The following is a 17,340-nucleotide window of genomic DNA, read 5'->3' as shown; positions in this document are numbered from 1 at the left end:
AAGTCGACCAGGACCAGGTCATCAGCATATGTTATGCAGCTAATATTATGGTCATTTATTTTTGGAGGGAAGCACTTCACTTTAATTAGGGCAATAGGAATGTCAGCAACAAACAACTTAAATAATGCCACTGCCAGGGGCGAACCCCGTTCTACCCCTTTATTTGTGACGTTTGCTTCAGATAAATCTCCTTTTTCATTTATCCTGATCCGGATTTATGTTTTTGAATGTAAAGCTTTTATTGGATTCAACAAGGTTTTCGGACAGTTCCAGTTTACAAGTGTCTGCCATAACATCTCGCGGTTTATAGTATCAAAAGCCTGTTGTGTATCGATGAAAGCCAAGAAAAGATTAGACTTTTTTTTCACAGCTTCTAATTTCAACAGGTTTACTATTGCCAGGTTGATCTCTATCCCGACACCCTTGGTGAAACCCGTCAGACGAACGTCTGATATTTCAGTTTTGTTTTCCCACGCTGATAATTTTTGTTGTAAAAACGTGGCAAATACCTTGCCGATTGTATCCAGAAGGTCAATCGGGCGATAAATGGCCGGATCAGCCCGATTGCCCTTCTTAAAGATCGCACAATTATTGCCTCAGTCCACGAGGATGGTAATGACCATTGTTCAGCTATTTTAAAAAACAGCTTTCAATTAATATGGGCCACTCATGTTTTTGTGCTTTCAGCATTGCATTTGTGATACCATCCGGCCCTGCAGCTCTCAAGTTTTTTAACTTTGCAATAGCATTACATATATCTTCATAGGTCTCTCGTGTTTCCCAGAAAATGTCTTCTGACACTGTTTTCTTCGGAGTTGATATTTGTAACATAAAAAAACCTTCTGGAAATGTTTTCTCCAGTTGCCTTCAGCAACCCCATTCGCCAACATAGCGGGTTGATTTACAAACCCTCTATTCAAGATGTGCCAGATCTCTCTTGTAATATTAATTTTAATTAAAGACAACATCTCTTCCCCGCGTTCTTGATCTCGCTGATACGCGAAAGCTTTTTGCCAATTTCAGTATTTTTGCTTTCGTTGTTTAATCATTCCTAGGGCAGATACACTGAGGCGAGATTTTAGTTTGCGTATATCTTTATTAAGTTGTTTCTTTTCGTTCTTTATGCTCCAACTCTAATTATGAGTATGTATTTTTTCATTTTGAGTTTTCTGTGAGGTTCCAAGGCTTTGATATGGTAATAGTGCAGCATAGTTTATCGGGTCACAAGTTACTTTGTTTACAGTCTGGAAGGCTTCGGTCAATTTGGTTATTAGTTTCGCATTTAACCTGAGTCTATTTCGCCCACAGTTTACTTCCAATACTTGACTCGAGTTTGCTACCACAGAGTTTCGACATATCGACCACAACATCACCAACACATCATGGTCGCTATTTACTGTCGGCACAATACTCAGTTTGTTCATTTTGTTAAACAGATTTTTTGATTTTCAGATATAAGCAAGGATCTTGTCGTACCCCATATTATCCCAGGTGAAATTTGGGGATATATCACCATTAACATTGCCATTAACCATGTCGCAGTCATGTGCACCTATTTCAGCATCCCATCTGGATCTTCTAGATATTGAAGTATGTTCATTCTTATTGTGCTCCAAAATGGACTCCTTGTTAGCATCAAACCATGTGATGTTCATGTACCCACACACGATAATCGACAAGTCTTGATGATTCATTTGCTTATTATCGATTATCATCATCACTGATGATATAAACGTTTCAGAGGTGATCTTTATGGGGTTCCAATAAACCTTGATCAAGAGCAAATTTTGCCCTTTCTGTGATGATCCAATGGGATGATGAAGCAAGGTTGATTGAACAAAACTGTTTGGATTGTTTTCTTCTATCACTTCCCATTTTGTGCCAGTTTTCAACATTGTTATTAAACCAGAAAAGGGACGAACTTGAGAATTTTTCTCAGCTGTATTTATCAATGTTAAATAGCCATCCTTTACTGGTGGAGTTTGCATCCATGTTTCTTGCAAACATATGGAAAAGTTATCGATCAAATCCACTGGGATGTCATTATATAAATGGTAAAAACCACAAGTGTTCCAGGAGATCAGTGTCATTAGTCCATAATATTCAGTTATGTCTAGATAATGCTTCCTCAACGCCTGTTTGGTATTTCCAATCAGCGAATGAGGAAGTTATTCAATATTCAGATATTTTCTTATCTCATCTCGTCACTGTTCAATGGATTCATTGGTGGCAGGCTTGTCATTGGCACCACCTTGAGATGTACTTGCAATCGGCTCATCTTCAGAAATCTCAAATCCTAAACACAATAGTTCTTCTTTCGCAGCCATCAGAGTCTTACTTAATGCCTGTGATTGTATGTGCAACAGGACCCGATGAGCATGATCTTATGACATATATTAGACTATGCAAATGTCTTGCGTCGTGATGGTCCTTAACACCGGCACAGAATGCAACAGCCGAATAACATTTCATCTGTTCAAGTTGACATCGTTGTCGTCATTGAAGACATTCTCAATCCTGATTTTCCGTGTGAGAGATTTCAGTTCTCCCTGGAATTTGTCTTCAGCTAAATGAGATTTTTTCGATTGTTGACGTTTGTTTCAGATTCAATGATGCTTGAATTTTCTGCTTAGCATCAAGTTTGCTGTTCGCTTGTCTTTCAGGAATGTCTTTCCATAAATCAGCGGGAACAACAAATCCTTCAGTCGCAGCTCCTTTAAAGATTTTGTGGAGTTGTGATTTCAAAGGATGCTGCACCCAGTTTGAGCTCTGTCTCACAATATCTCAGGAACAGATTTGGTCATTTTGAAACACCTCTTGCAAATCCAAACTGCAATCTTTATTTATTTCACATTTATAAAGCGCTCACACAGCCCGCAGGCATCGAGGCGCTGTTACAGGAATTGTCTGGCGTAATTGTGTGTGTTTTTTTTTCTTAGTTACGTATTTATAACGCGCTTAAACACCCAAAGGTTTCTAAGCGCGGACCCGGGGATCGAACTTGTTGCTTCGTGTCGTCTTGCTTCCAAGACGCGCACGCTGCCGCTGAGCTATCCTCCCGGGAATCCTCATCAATGTCATCAGAATATGTAGACAGATTTCAAAGACCCACAGTTGAGGCCACAGAAAAGGTGGTATTTATATCAGAATCAATTCTCAGTCGCTGTTTCGGGTTCATTGTGATTGATTTTGATGTTTCTCCAGCAGCATTTGATGAACTTTCCACATTATTGGCTTTCTTAATTAGGTCACTTTTCTCTCTTGAGAATAACTTTGTTTTGCAGGGTGTAGTTAAGTTTCTTATGAATTCTCTTGAGCTGCGGGTCTGTTTTTTTGAGATGGAGATGCTTTTTCTTTTTTTCCAACTTTTTGGTGGGGCGAAGCACCACATCTTGAGTTTTGAATGTGTTCTGATTGGGGGTCATTTCGAGTTTGGAGGCAGCCATGGTGCCATTAGCACCATGGCTGCCTCCAAACTCGGGTCTGGGTCTGTGGTGTCGGAATGGGGACTTACCCGGACATTCTGACCTATGCGGACCCGGTAAATCCCCATTTAGAAAACCATTCCCCATTCCCATTTGATTCCACATAGGGCTCAATTGGAATGGGGAAGGAGCTAATAACGTGCCAGCAAATTGCAGGCCCGTTATTAGCTCAATGGTCCCTTAACAGGTCCTGCTATGGCCGGCTAGTAAAACCAACCGGTCCTGGTGGGACCCGCTAAGGGACCTTGTAATAGGGAGGTAGGGGGTTAACGGCACCGGCATCCTTACCGGTGCCGTTAACCCCCTACCGCCTGGGTTGGAATGACCCCCATTGATTGTTAAATTCTTTGCAGAGCCACTAAATATCCCATAAGATACTTTAGAGGTTGACCAGTGCGGAATTATAGAGAGCTTTTCAGTGAGTTTTGCGTTCTCATGCTCCTTATTTGTTATTTCAGGGAGCACTTCATGGCTTCTTTCGGTTTGCTTTACAGTCGTAGGTGGAATCGCAATGTCCATTCCAAGTGAAATGCTACTCGCCGACACATCGGTAATCATATTGCCGCATGCACTCAGCGCCCGAGAATTTCCATCCAGTTGAAATGTAAGAGCTTTCATTCCATTGGCATCGCTCATATTCGTCCCATCTACTTCACTACTACATTGTGTTCCTGCATGTTTTCCACCATGCTCTGATCTCGGTTTTGAGGTTGTTATAGTGTTAGTATTCTCAATCATTTGTTTCAAATAACCAAGGACCGCCTCCATTAAGGAGGTTTTTTTCAACATTTTATTTCAAGATTAGATCAAGTAATCTGTCAAACCAAGAATCAGACTTTCCGGCTTCTGTATCCAATCACAATTGGAGCGCCATTGATAGGCTTTCCATTTTTACTATTTGTTCATTTAGATGACCTAATACCACTCCATTGTTTTGAATCGCTTCATTTAAGATTTCATACAATTTTATGAACGGTATTAACGCCAATGTGGAGGCGACCAGTACATTGTTATGATTCTGGATTGCCGCTGTAATGGACACATTGGATTTTATATTAGCCTCTTTCACAGCGGGGCTGCGTAGACTTTCGTTACTCGCATTCCTCTGCTCCAGACCGCCACAAACTGGAGGACTACTCAACCCTTGCGGCAACTGAGTGGTGACACCCGTAACACTCAGTGTCTTTGGAGTTGAGCAGTTTGACGGCCTCTTGCCCCTTTGCCGAATGTCAACAGTTTGTTGTCAGAGATTTTCAACCTGGTCGATTTGTAAAACTGCATCCGTTCCTTGTACATGTTGAGATTCGAAAGTAGGCCCCGCCCCACTCAGACGGTCGTCAGCTAGGCTTTGTGCTGTCGAGCTTAATTGTAAGTTTTGTGAAGGTAAGCCTGCTCCATGTATTTGATGTTGAGCAATACATAAATGAGCTCTAAGGCATTTGTTATTTCTATAATTCCATTTTAAAAAGCTCTCCGACAATTTTTTTCTCTCATCTTTTCAAAATCTGCTTGTAATCTCTCAGTCAATCTGGCATCTTGTCCTGCCAAGTCGAATCCTGCATGTGGTGTGTCCGCTGTATTCATTGGAACCAACCGACTGGTATTACTACTGTGCAGGACTCGGATACTAGTGGCAGTTGATGAGCCTGTTAGTCCTTTCTTCTCAGTCGCCTTAGGATAAATGGTATTTTTCATTAGAGGTGTACGAGCATCGTTGTTTCCTCTTGCAGCATATCCTGTATTATGTCTCTCTGTATCGGGATTAATAACACCATCAATCGCCTGAGGGAAAGTAAATTTGAGCAAGTTTGTATCAGTAGACGAACGCGGCACCTCAAGCTCAAGCAGCCCAGTGTATGTCACGTCAAAAGGAGATTGAAAAGCTCCAACGTTCACTTCAATCACATCAAAACTTTCACTGCAGCTTAGAGGCACATTGGAATTTCTGGGGCCTGTGACAATGGCACATGCAGCCCTGACATAGCAACAACAAGCCCTGCGCACTGCATTCGGTTAGTTTGCAGCCGATACTGCCGTAGTCTCTCTAATTTCCACAGGACTTTGTTGCGGCCATGGACGTTGCAATTCTAAGAGTCTGTCCGTTGCTATTTGTGCCAGAGTAGGACACGGGTCTACAGCTGAACCTGGTGTTGGGGCAGGCAACAGCTCCTCATACTGATCACATGACCAATCGTACCCCATCAAGTCACATATTGAAGCAGACGCTTCCATTTCCATTGTCAATGTATTATCGTTCGCAGGGCAGGGCTGTGATTGCAAGCCTTGTTTTAACTTCAAACGAGTCAACGGCCCATTTTCGGCCATAGCAACCCTCTTACCTGCTGTCAGCTGCGGACTGCTGCAGACTGAACTCAGCACACGAACTCTGTGCGTGCTCCGCGCTTTCCTGGAGTTTTTAAAGGTGGTTGAGCTTGTTTTATTTAAAGGCACAGCAGGCAAAAACACAGTCCAGAGTTCACCACACTGTAGCTGCAGCTCCTCTCACTGGCACCAACTTCTGCAGACTGAACCCAGCGCACAAAAGTGTTTATAGTGGATGATGTCACCATGCAGCAGATGGCCATTTTGAAAGCACCATTTTCAGATACAGGTGCTTGTGATTATAGTCACTTTGGGTAAGAGCTTTCCTGGCTCATCGTATGAACGACTGATTTAACTACACTTCACCTATGAAGACATAATGGTTTACTACTATGCTATCTTTACCTCTCTCGATAGATATTGCTGACATAACTGGTAGACCCACTTGTTTTATGAAGACCAAGTTATTTAACTGGAGTATCACTACTCTTGCGACTGCTGGAAAAGGATGTAAGGCATGATGCCTCTTATTGTGCTATTGATTAAAGTGTTGTTTTTGACTAATGACACAATCTTGGAAGAGAGACTTCCCTTCCCTCTCTTTTCTATTCTGTCTTTGTTTCTCTATAGTTGTTTTGGCATATCCGCCCTCGGCTCTAAACAGTGTTCTAATTCTGTAATATTTGAATTTCCCCATGTATCTCAGATTACCATAATGTGCTATCCAAGTAAATGATAACTTTACACTATGAGAGATAATGATCTATTGTGTATTTGAGTCTACAAATTATTACATGTTCTAATAGGTGGATACCATTTCTTCATTTTGTTTTTAGATGATCACATTAAGAATCTGAAGTTGTGCGTTTTGGTATTTGCTCCTGACGAAGGGTGATACCCACAATGTATTGTTCTCACATTCTTTTTGTTCTAACTACTTTGTTCTCTATTAAGCATACATTAATTTCAGAAATGTGTTGTGTCTGTCAATGACTGTCTTCAATTATGCACATTGATTTACTCATTGACTGTTATTCAGTATAGTGGTGCACAGGGGACATGAGGGTCCTTAAACCTACGGCTTTTATTTTGTCAGCTTACCAAACATAGTAACCTCAGTGGTCCTCATACTGCTCTCTCGGAATACCCCATTCTGCGATGGGCAACCCATGTTATTCATCATACTGCTCAGCTCACACAACCAATCCCAAAGCTCCCTATCATACTGTGTGAGAAAATGTCACTTGCTCTGCCGGCGTGCAGGGCTGAGAGGCTGATAAATCTTCTACACATCTCCACACTAGTACTAAAGGAGAAGTGATTTCCAAAATAAAGGTGAAACTGGCAGACTCTGACAGTTTTACTTGCTTAGGCTGGTAAGGTAGCACAGGCTGAGGGAAGACTGCACTCTTCAGGATAGGTGTGAGCTGGTGCAGAAGCAATACAAACAACAATAGTGCTGTGATATACCAAAACAATTGAATGCCCTACCGCGGTTCTATAAAAAAAAGGATTTACAGGAGCAACACGTCACAGTTATTCAATGGCCCTCATTACAACTCAGGCGGTAAGGGGTTTACGGCGCCGTAAACAGCGCCGACCCTTACCGCCTGAGTACGAGGTCCCTTAGCGCCATGGCGGACTTAACACCTGCTTTTAGCAGGTGTTAAAATCCATGGCGCTAAGGGACCATGGAGTTAATTACGCCACCGTAATTTACGGTGGCGTAATTAACGCCTTCCCCACTCCCATTATGCCCTATGGGGCAATAATGGGAATGGGGAAGGGTAAATGGGGATTGGGGACTTACCGCCCTGCCAAGGTCGGAATGGGGCGGTAAATCCGCCAACCACCATGGCGTAAACGTAGTTTACGCCATGGTGGTAAAGTCACGGCCCAGGCGGTAACTTACCGCCTGGGTCGTAATGAGGGCCAATATGTCTTTAAAAACATAGAGAACAGATCTTAAAAATAACTGTCCTTTAAGGCAAAGGAAGGGTCAACTCCATGTCAAATGGCTTGAATTCTTTTCTTTCAGGTATCAACTGCTAAGCCAGGCTTCTACGTGCTTTTTGCCAGTCCAGCTGGTGTCGAGACAGTTGAGGTGTGCTGTCCCAATGGCAGTCAGTGTTGATTGATTCAGCATTGAAGATGTATTGAGTCTATCTATGGCTTTCGTCTTTCATGTGAAATGACTGAAACCACATTACAGTAGAGATTTATTTATTTAATGTATTTATATTTATGTATTTGTTTTTATTTGTATACGGGAAATAATGATGCTCTTTTGATACAAAAAAACATACTGTGAGCTTCTTACACGGGTTGAGTTTGCGTGGCATTCTGAATAGGTTGTTGAGGGGAGTAAATGGAACAGTCACTGGGGTCAATATATGGGTGTACGTACATAGATAAAAGACAATTGACATTAGACATTTTATGTGCTGGTAGGCAGCACAGCCAGCTCTGTTAGGGATGTGAGCATGATGGATGTAGTGCTAAAGAGGAGGCAGAGAAAATGAGGGACAGAGGCAAGGGAACATGTTATCTTGCAGGCAGATGAGAGGCAGGTTAAGAGGGTAACTCTGAGGTGAGGAGGTGGACTTTCAGTTTGGTTGTGAAGAAATCGGCATGGGCTGTTTTTCCAATAACTGGGGGAAGAGAATTCCATGCAAGTGAAGCAAGAAGAGAGAAACAGCGGAAGCGAGAGGTGCCACCATGTTAGATAAGGAGGAAAAGCAGAGATTACGAGAAGGCTTGTAGAGTTGGATAGAGGAGGATAGATACAGTAGTTAGATTTGTGAAGTAGGAGAAGATATTTCAATCTGCCCCTGTCTTGTATCATCAGTTAACATGCTTGGCAACGATAAGCGGACATAGGTGTGAAGAAAGAGGCTCAAAGAGATACCAGGTTGCAAAGCTGATGATCTTTTCAAGAGTGACAGAAAGCATAATTTGAGAGGACAAAGTGGTTGCTGGCACAATGGTCTACTTTAGAGATGACAAGAGCGGTTAAGAAATGCTTGGCAGTGTAGAAAGGAAGGAGGTGTCTGATGTTCCTAATATTTAGGAGGATGATGCTAGCAACCTTTGCAGTTTTGGTGGTGAACGTAGTTTAATTTAGTTTAGTTTATTGTTTTCTATGGCGCGACCTGGCCTTAGGGCAACTGGGCGCTTGACATGGTTACAAGCAGGTAAAATATACATGGTTGTTATATACACACGATTGTTCTAGTACAGGAAAATAATTACATATACATACTTCTGGTAGTGCATGTTATTCATAATTGGTGCAGTCCGTTGTGGAACATATAAATGCAATACAGAAAAAGGCAGGTAGGTCAGTTAATAATTGATTACACAAAGTGGTTTGTCTTGGCTAGGTATGTCAATAGATATATGTAGAAGTGACTCAGGTGAGTGAGGGTATGGGTTAGTCTTCTTTGATGACGAGCCAGGTTTTGGCATTTGGTCTGAATCAGTGGTAGGAGGGTTCAGTTCTAAGACCAAGTGGTAAGGAGTTCCAGAGTTTCGAGGCGAGGACTGGGAAACTTGCACCGCCTGCTCTTTGGAGCTTGTGTTTAGGGACATTTCAACTGTGGGTTTGGGCTGATCTGGTTGGCCTCGATGAGATGATGTGGGTGAAGTTGTCAGCCAGGTATTTGGGGGCTTGACTGGTCAAACACTTATGGGTGAGAGACAGTGTTTTGTATTTGACTCTCTGGGATATCGATAGCCAGTGGGTAGTTTGTCTCAGAGCAGAGATGTGTTCCAATTTAGGTATATTCAGGGCTGCTCTGAGAGCGTTATTTTGAACTACTTGAAGCTTGTCAATGTTCTTTTGGCTGGTGCCAAGAGAGAGTGCGTTACAATAGTCTACTTTTAAGAGTACTAACGCTCTGGCAAGGGTTGTGCAGTTGGCTGTGGATAGGTAGGGTCTGCAGGCATTTATAAGCTTGCAAGTGTAAGCGGTAGAGGATGAGATGGTATTGATCTGTCTAGTCAAGTTGAGGGAAGAGTCGAGGTAAATACCTAAGGTTTTTACATGGTTGGAAACAGAGATGTTGTTACCATCAATGGTAAATGATTGGTAAAGTTTGTCAGTGTTGTTAAGTCTGGATTGGGAACCAAGGAGAAGAAGCTTGGTCTTGTTGTTATTGAGGCATAGTCCATGCTTGGCCATCCATTCTTGGATGATAGAGTAGATTTTGTTGAGGATTTTACTGTCAGAGGAGTACTTTACCTGTTAGAGGGATGAGTATTTGAGTGCCATCTGCGTAATTTGTGTAGATGACACCCAAATGATCCAGTATGTCAAATAGGGGTTTGGTAAACACGTTGTATAGTGTGGGCGTGATGCAAGATCCCTGTGGGATGCCGCAGGTAACGGGGGCTGTTTCGGCGGCAGCAGTGGGTGCGAAGACCCTCATGGATCTGTTGTTCAAGAAGGATTGGATTCAGGTGTTTACTTTGTCAGAAAAGGTGGCTGCAGAGGCTAGGAGTTTGCATAGAATGTCATGATTTACTAAGTCGAAAGCAGCTGATAGGTCAAGAAGGAGTAGGAGGGCCTGTTTGCCATTGTCTTTCAGTTTGTCCATATGAGTCCTGAGGTCGATCAGGGCAGTCTCTGTTCCATGTTTTGGGCAGAGGGCAGATTGTCTTAGTCCAAGTAGATTACTTTTCTCTAGGTGATGCTGGATCTGCAAGTAGGCTGCTCTGTCTAGAATTTTTATGAGAAAAGGCACTGTTGTGATGGGTCTGTAGTTTGTGGGAATGCTGGGGTCCAATGTGGGTTTCTTGATCAGTGGTAAGACCCAAGAATCCTTAAGTAGTGAATGAGGAATGAGAGTCCTCATTCCCTTCAAGTTAGGGACTATGCTTGAAGTGAATGAGGAGTTTATGAGTGAGGTAATGAATGGGGCTAACTGTTTGGCCGCTTCTTTGATTACTGGGGCTGGGTAGGTGTCGCCTTGGCATTTGGATGGTTTCAGGGTGGATATGATGTCTTCGACCTCTTTGGTGGTGATGGTAGAGAATTTGAAAGGGGTGCTGTGGTCTGTTTGTTTTGTGGGAGGGGAAGGTGTGAAGTTGTTAGCAGTCATGAGGCACGCTTTCTTCATTTCAATTTTAGCTTGGAGCATGGCAAATTTGCCAAGGAGGGCTTCTTGTATATTTGTACACCAGAAGGCAGTGAAGGTGGGAGAAAGGTCATAGATGAAGCCAAGGTTTGTAACTGAAGAGGAGTAGCAGAGAGTGTCAGGTAGGAACTGAATGGGGGAAGAGAAGAGGAATCGTATTAGGCAGAGAAGAGCACCTCTGTTTTGGCAGAGTTTATCATAAGAGAGTGGGAAGCCATAATATATTGGATGGAAGAGAGGACAGTTTGAAATTTTAAAAGAGAGATCAGAGGAGAGTTCAGGAAAAGAGTAGAGGATTTGTATGACATCAGCAAAGATTTGGTTCAAGAACCCCAAGGAGTCGATAAGTGTCCCAAGAGCAGAGGTGTAGAGTGTAAACAAGAGAGGACCCAAGACAGACCCTTGTGGAACACCAACAGTTAGAGAAGTTGGGCCTGCGGGATTTCACAGGGGCCAAGCATTTGTCTTAGAAGCAAGGCAACACAGTCCAACACAGGTTCAAATCCCAGCCCTGTGCTTAGAGACTGAACTTCAGTATTAAGTGTGTTATAAAAGATGAATTAATTAATTGAGTTGAGAGGTGTTGTTGTTCCAGGAGACAGAGAATTGTGAAGGTACCAGGTAGGATTCAATACAGGCAAGTGCTCGATCACGATCACGAATCCCAAGAAGAGAGCATCTATAAAGGAGATCAGAGTGATCAACAGTGTCAAAGGCAGTGGGGAAGTCAGGGAAAATTAGAATAGAGGATAGGTTGGCGTGCTGAGCAGACACAATTAAGTTGGAGACATTCATTTGGGCAGTTTCAACAGCTTGACTGGAGCTGAAACCAGCTTGTTGCCGGTCTCAAAGGATGTAGATGCCTTAGAAATTGGTAAGACAGTTGAACACAGGTCAAAAGTTAGCTGGGAGTTTCTGGTCAGCCCCTTGCTTTTTTATTAGAGAGATGACCAGGAGGGTTTGAAAATAGAGGGAAAGAAAACAGAGGTGAAGGACAGGCGGAATAGTTCAGCAAGCTGAGAGCCCACTAAATGGGCAATAATCTTGACTAGATGAGGAGAAAGAGGGTCTGATGGGGCACAAGACGGGTTAGGCTTCATCAGTAGAGAGATGATTTGGTGTTGGCACTGGTGACTAATGGTGAGTATGAATAGGAGGCATCCTAGTCTTGCTACAAACAGAAGCCACAGATGGGTCATGGGGTGCAAGTCTACTTGACCTGACAGAACTGAAATTGCAGGGCTGTCAGTGGCTGCTGGGCTAGTTTGCAAATTTGTTTTCAATGACTTCAGGTTGCATAGACTGGTGTGGCCATGCCATAGACACAGGAAGCAGTAAGCTGGAGAAGATCAGAATTCACTGAAGGTCTGACAAGGTGAGGGGCAACATAAGCAAGGGTGTTTCCAAAATGTTGGCTCTCAGATTTACAGAGCCTTCCCAGACCCCATGGGCTAGCCCTGTGGTGCTGGTTCCTAAAAAGCTAATCAATAGGAACACTAAAGCCTGGCTTTGCCTGGATAACAGGGGACTGACTAATGTCTGTGACCAATATAGAGGCACACCCCACACCTCATGCAGATAAATGTATCAATATGTTGGGTGCCATCAAATGCACAAATACTGTTGACCCCAGAGTCATGTGCAAGCAGGTGTCCTGATGGACAGAGCAAAAGAGAGGTCTGATATTTCTGCACCAGAGGGCTGCTATCAGTTCACTGTCATGCCCCTTGGGTTAAAACATGGCCATGCCACTAGATGATGGTTCACCCGGTTCTCAGTGGCCCAGAGAACATTTGTATCACCTGTTTGGAGAATGTTGCAGTCTTTGGCCACACCTGGGAAGGCCATCTTTCCCATCTGAAGCAGGTGCTTCAAGCCATGGAAAATGCTGGCTTGACCATCAAGGCCTCAAACTACCAGATAGTATAGGGCACTGTGAATTTCCTAGGACAGCAGGTAGGTGGCTGTAAGAAAAAGTTTCTCCAAGCAAAGGTGCAAGGGGTTCTGGATTGGGATACCCTATTGCTCAGACTCAGGTGAGAGCCTTCAATGGGTTTACTGGGTACTGCAGATGTTTCATCAAGTGGAAGGGGTCCATTGCCCTTTCCGTGAATAATTTTATGTCTAAAAAGATGCCAAAGAATCTTCCCTGGAAAAGCATGGTCCAGAACTTAAAAGATGGCTTGAGCAGGGTTCCAGTTGTAAACATCCTAGATTATCGATAGGAATTTGTTATCCAGGCAGACACTTGTGAATTTGGAATGGGAGCAGGTTTAGTGCAGCTAAACTCAGAAGACGCTTAGGTGGGTTGTGCACAACCTTTTTTCCTGGGTCACTGTGTGCAATAGAAGGCCATCTGTTAGGGCGGTTAAAGCCTGAGCTTTTTTTATTTGTATTCATACAATGATGTTTGTAATTCTGACTCTGAAATTGAGCTTTGTTAATCAGACTCACCTTCATAAATTCTCCCGGTGAAAAAAATAGTGTAGCTATATGACACTGCTAGGGATAGGCTCCTGACAACCCTCAGCGACTGTCTTGCTAGGACAATAGGACAAGCCAAAGGTCACAAGTACATTTGTGAATACAGTCCTGCTGGAGCCCTAAATTCCAGCAGGCAGAGGTTGCCTTTGTAATTAAAGGACCCCTTTACCAAGTCATAACTATTTCTTGGGAGCACAGTGGCAGGTTAATATCTAAAGATAAGTCATGTCTGGTTTGGCATAGTGGCTCCCAAGATAACACAGTTATAAAACCACAGGCCTTTTATAACCTTTAATTGTCAGCTTGGTGCACAGTGATCATTGTATGACAGAAATGGGGTGCATTCAGTTTGTCTAGGCTGAGATTCCCCCAGCCACAATCTGAGTGTCTGCTAGGAAGCACTTCCCTTTGATTCTTCTGGAAGTAGGTGGCATCTACTCTCCAGAACAGGAAGTTCTCTTGTGGGGGCGGGTGGGATAGCAAGGTTTCTGGAGCTTCAAAGCCAGCCCTCTCAATACAATAACTAGGTATCCATGGCGTGCTGAGAACTTGAGATGTTTTGATGTAGGCAGACAGAGAAAGGGGCTAGAGTACCCCCAAAAGAGAGTGTTGACGGTGGCAGCCCCATGAGAGCAATGATGTGTTTGATGTAGATGAACTCACATGGTTTAAGCTGCTAGGCAGTGTGGGTAAATGTTGATGTTGGATAAGGAATGATATCTACTTTGGATTGATGTCCCAGGTATTGAATGCATACATTGTACTTAGCGTCGCATGAGCCACAGGTTTGTTATTTTTCTTTAAATTAAAATGGCACTTGTCAGGGTATTCCCCATCTCTTTGGCTTTAGGTGATGCCTTCACTTGAGAGCCCTAAATTGGGACATGAGCAGTATGGAATGGTAAGATCAGCACTTTGAGAGACTCTGGGTGAAGGCCAACACACCATCATCTAAGCCGGTCAAGTGGCACAGCGAGTAGAGTGCTCGCTTTGACATTCGTGCAGAGCCTGCTAACGCAGGTTCGAATCCCGGCGGGGCCTAACTCAGCCTTTCATCCTTCCGAGGTTGATAAATGAACACCACACGCTATGGGTAATAATAAGCAGCGCTCAGATACCTGAGGGTTCGTAGCGCTATATAAATGCCAAATTATTATTATCTTTGGATTCAGCCAGTTGTTGCAATGGGGTATTATTTCCCAGCGGAACTGCATCAGGGGGCAGTGGATCAACACTTTTCAATTGAGAAGGTGGAGGCCAGAAGTCACCAGGCAGAGTCGATGGTTCTCATTAGAGTCCAGAAATAGAAAACAGATATAAACTGAGTATACATGTTCACATTGTTTCAAAGGGGGTGGCAAAGGTTAACTGGATGTACCATTACAAGTTTGGCCTCAGACGGTGGAGATGTTATAAGGGCAGGTCGGGTGGAGGGTGGGTCGGGTTGGCTCTGATGGTTTGGTATAGTTTAGTATTGTCTGTTGTTAGCTTGCAAGTCTAATGAATGGGTCTTGACTTCCCCATTCTTTTTTCAAGCTAGCTAGTTCTCTTGTTTCTTTAATTCAATAAGAGGTTCAGTCGCCAGAGAGATCTTGCCATCTTGGATTCTGCTTGTATTCCCCAAACATCCTGCCCTATCCCTGTTAAGATAGATTTCTAAACTCTGACCTGGAGGGGCAGAGGTTCAGAAGGCCAGCCTAGTTTCTTGGAACAGGGTAACCTCTGAACAAGCCAGACCAATCAGAGTAGCGATGGCAGCAGTCAAGACTAAGTCTCAAGAGGGGTGAGGGTGACGTAAAGACCTCAATGAGCACACAAAGCAAGGACACTTACAAATTACTCCAGACAGGTGTTATATTAAAAATATAGACACATTTATGGCGAGGCCTTTGTAACATCAACCATAGCAAAGACTCACAATTATACTAAAGTAAACCAACACATCACAATCAATACAATATATATACAAGACCGAGGGGTCTAAGAAGTTAGGAGCACGTAATGTGTAGACCACCTAGATGGGGAGGAAAACAGGCAGTGAAAGTAATCATTAGGCCCAGTTCGACATCTGAAATACACCTAACTAGGAGGAAGTCCGAGCCCTACGAAGAGAGGAGCCTTATGCTCAAAAGTACCTGAACGCGCTGGTGCCAATGGACAAAAGAGGGTCTCTTCAAGGATATCAGGCAGTTCAAGAAGGTGAATGAAGCGATGCAGAACAAGTCCCCACTACTCAAGCAAGGCCTCCACTTGTGGGCAGAGGCAGGGTGAGAGTGCGGGATAGAGTCGCTATTTCGCAACAGTGGTAGAAAAGAAACGGGCTCCTGTGCGAGGGGCCACCGGTTGGGGTATGGACTACTCACCGGTCCCCGACGCAGGCAGACCCAGACTTCTCCAGTTCAGTTCACGATGCTGGCAGGTTCAGCTGCGATCATCAGGACGTCTGGACACTGTGTAAATTCTGTGTAGCAGGATGTAGGGTCGAGGGGTCCCAAATGCAGCGGACGTGCACAGGTTGTTACCACAGCAGGGCAACACAGCAACCACATTTACTCTGGTCCGGGCGCACTCGTCTCACTTCAGACCTGGGAATGCCAAGTGTACGAAATTTGGTGTGAGGGTGCCGTGGACGATGAGCAAGCAGTAGACCAAGTTTCGAGGGCTTCCCCGAAACGGTGGCGGTGACAGAGCAAAGTATCCTGCGTAAGCTGGTCAGCCCACTGGTTGGCCCAGGGACACTTCCAAAGAGACTTACTTGCAGGGTTTGATGAAGGTGCCGGGAATAGTTGATCCCATTATTCCAATGGGTTGAAGCACCTTCGCAGACCTTCTAGGACGATCAGATGCAGAGGGTCCCCGCAGGACGACAGCGGCTCAGGGTGCCAAACCTTTAGCGGGTCACCAGCGGTTCCTCGACTCAGCTTCTTGTTGCAGGATACTTGGTTCCTTACCCCTTGTTCGGTGTGAACTCAGGAGATCGAGATGGTAGTGGTGTTTTCAGCAGCCTCTTATCCAGAGTTCCCTTCGCGCTAAAACAGAGAGGACCCAATGGGAGATCTGCTCACAAACACTCACACCATACGTGGACCTATCACAGACCACAGTGGTCCCAGGCATTCAAGACACTCCAGACTCTCTGGCACCCAGATGTGTATTGGGAACAGACATCCCAGCCCACATCCTGGAGGCACACACAAGGCATGCAGAAGCCTGTGAAAGCTTTGGGATTTCGCGGGAAAGTGCATGACCAAATAAGGACTGCCCCGGGTCGGCTCGACCTGGGGGAAGGTGAAGGGGCCAGATGGTCAGCGGACAGGACAAAGAACCTTGTGGCCTGGCCATTTTGGGAGCCAGGCCACCTATTCGTGCCAAACGCAGTAAGCGCGGATAACATGGCAAAAAAGGGTTCAAAGCACAAAAGAATATGATAGCTGCCACCAGTCCTGTCTGTGACACACCTGCACAGTTCATAATAAGTCCAGTGAGAGTTTCTAGGGCCTTTGGAATGACTAGAGACCCAAGAGCGCGCTAATGTAAGTTACGGTGCACTCTTGTTTCATGTTGCACAAAAGCTGCAACATGGGGAAAGGACTAAGGGAAACTAAGTCTTCCAGTGCTGACTGTGTTAAGGGCATGTCAGTTTCCCCATAAGAATTGAGTGAAAGCCCAGAGGAGTGCGGCGGAAGGCTGCACTTCTCTGGCAAAGTCTAGATCAGGGTGTAAAACAGTAGCAAAAAGTTTGGGGGTTGCCACATGGATGGAAAATTACATACAATATGAAATCTTTCCTAACACTCTCCCCTCCCAGACTAAGGACAGGGGGAACTAATCCACCCCTTGTAGACTTATGGACCACCTAAGCAACTTTGGATTCTCTCCCTTCATGTTCATCAGCCACTTTAAGGGCTTAT

This window comes from Ambystoma mexicanum, chromosome 7q (assembly GCF_040938575.1).
Source record: "Ambystoma mexicanum isolate Mex_15411 chromosome 7q, UKY_AmexF1_1, whole genome shotgun sequence".
Classification (NCBI taxonomy): Eukaryota; Metazoa; Chordata; class Amphibia; order Caudata; family Ambystomatidae; genus Ambystoma; species Ambystoma mexicanum.
The sequence above is the reverse complement of the archived record's forward strand: the minus strand, read 5'-3'. Positions refer to the sequence as shown.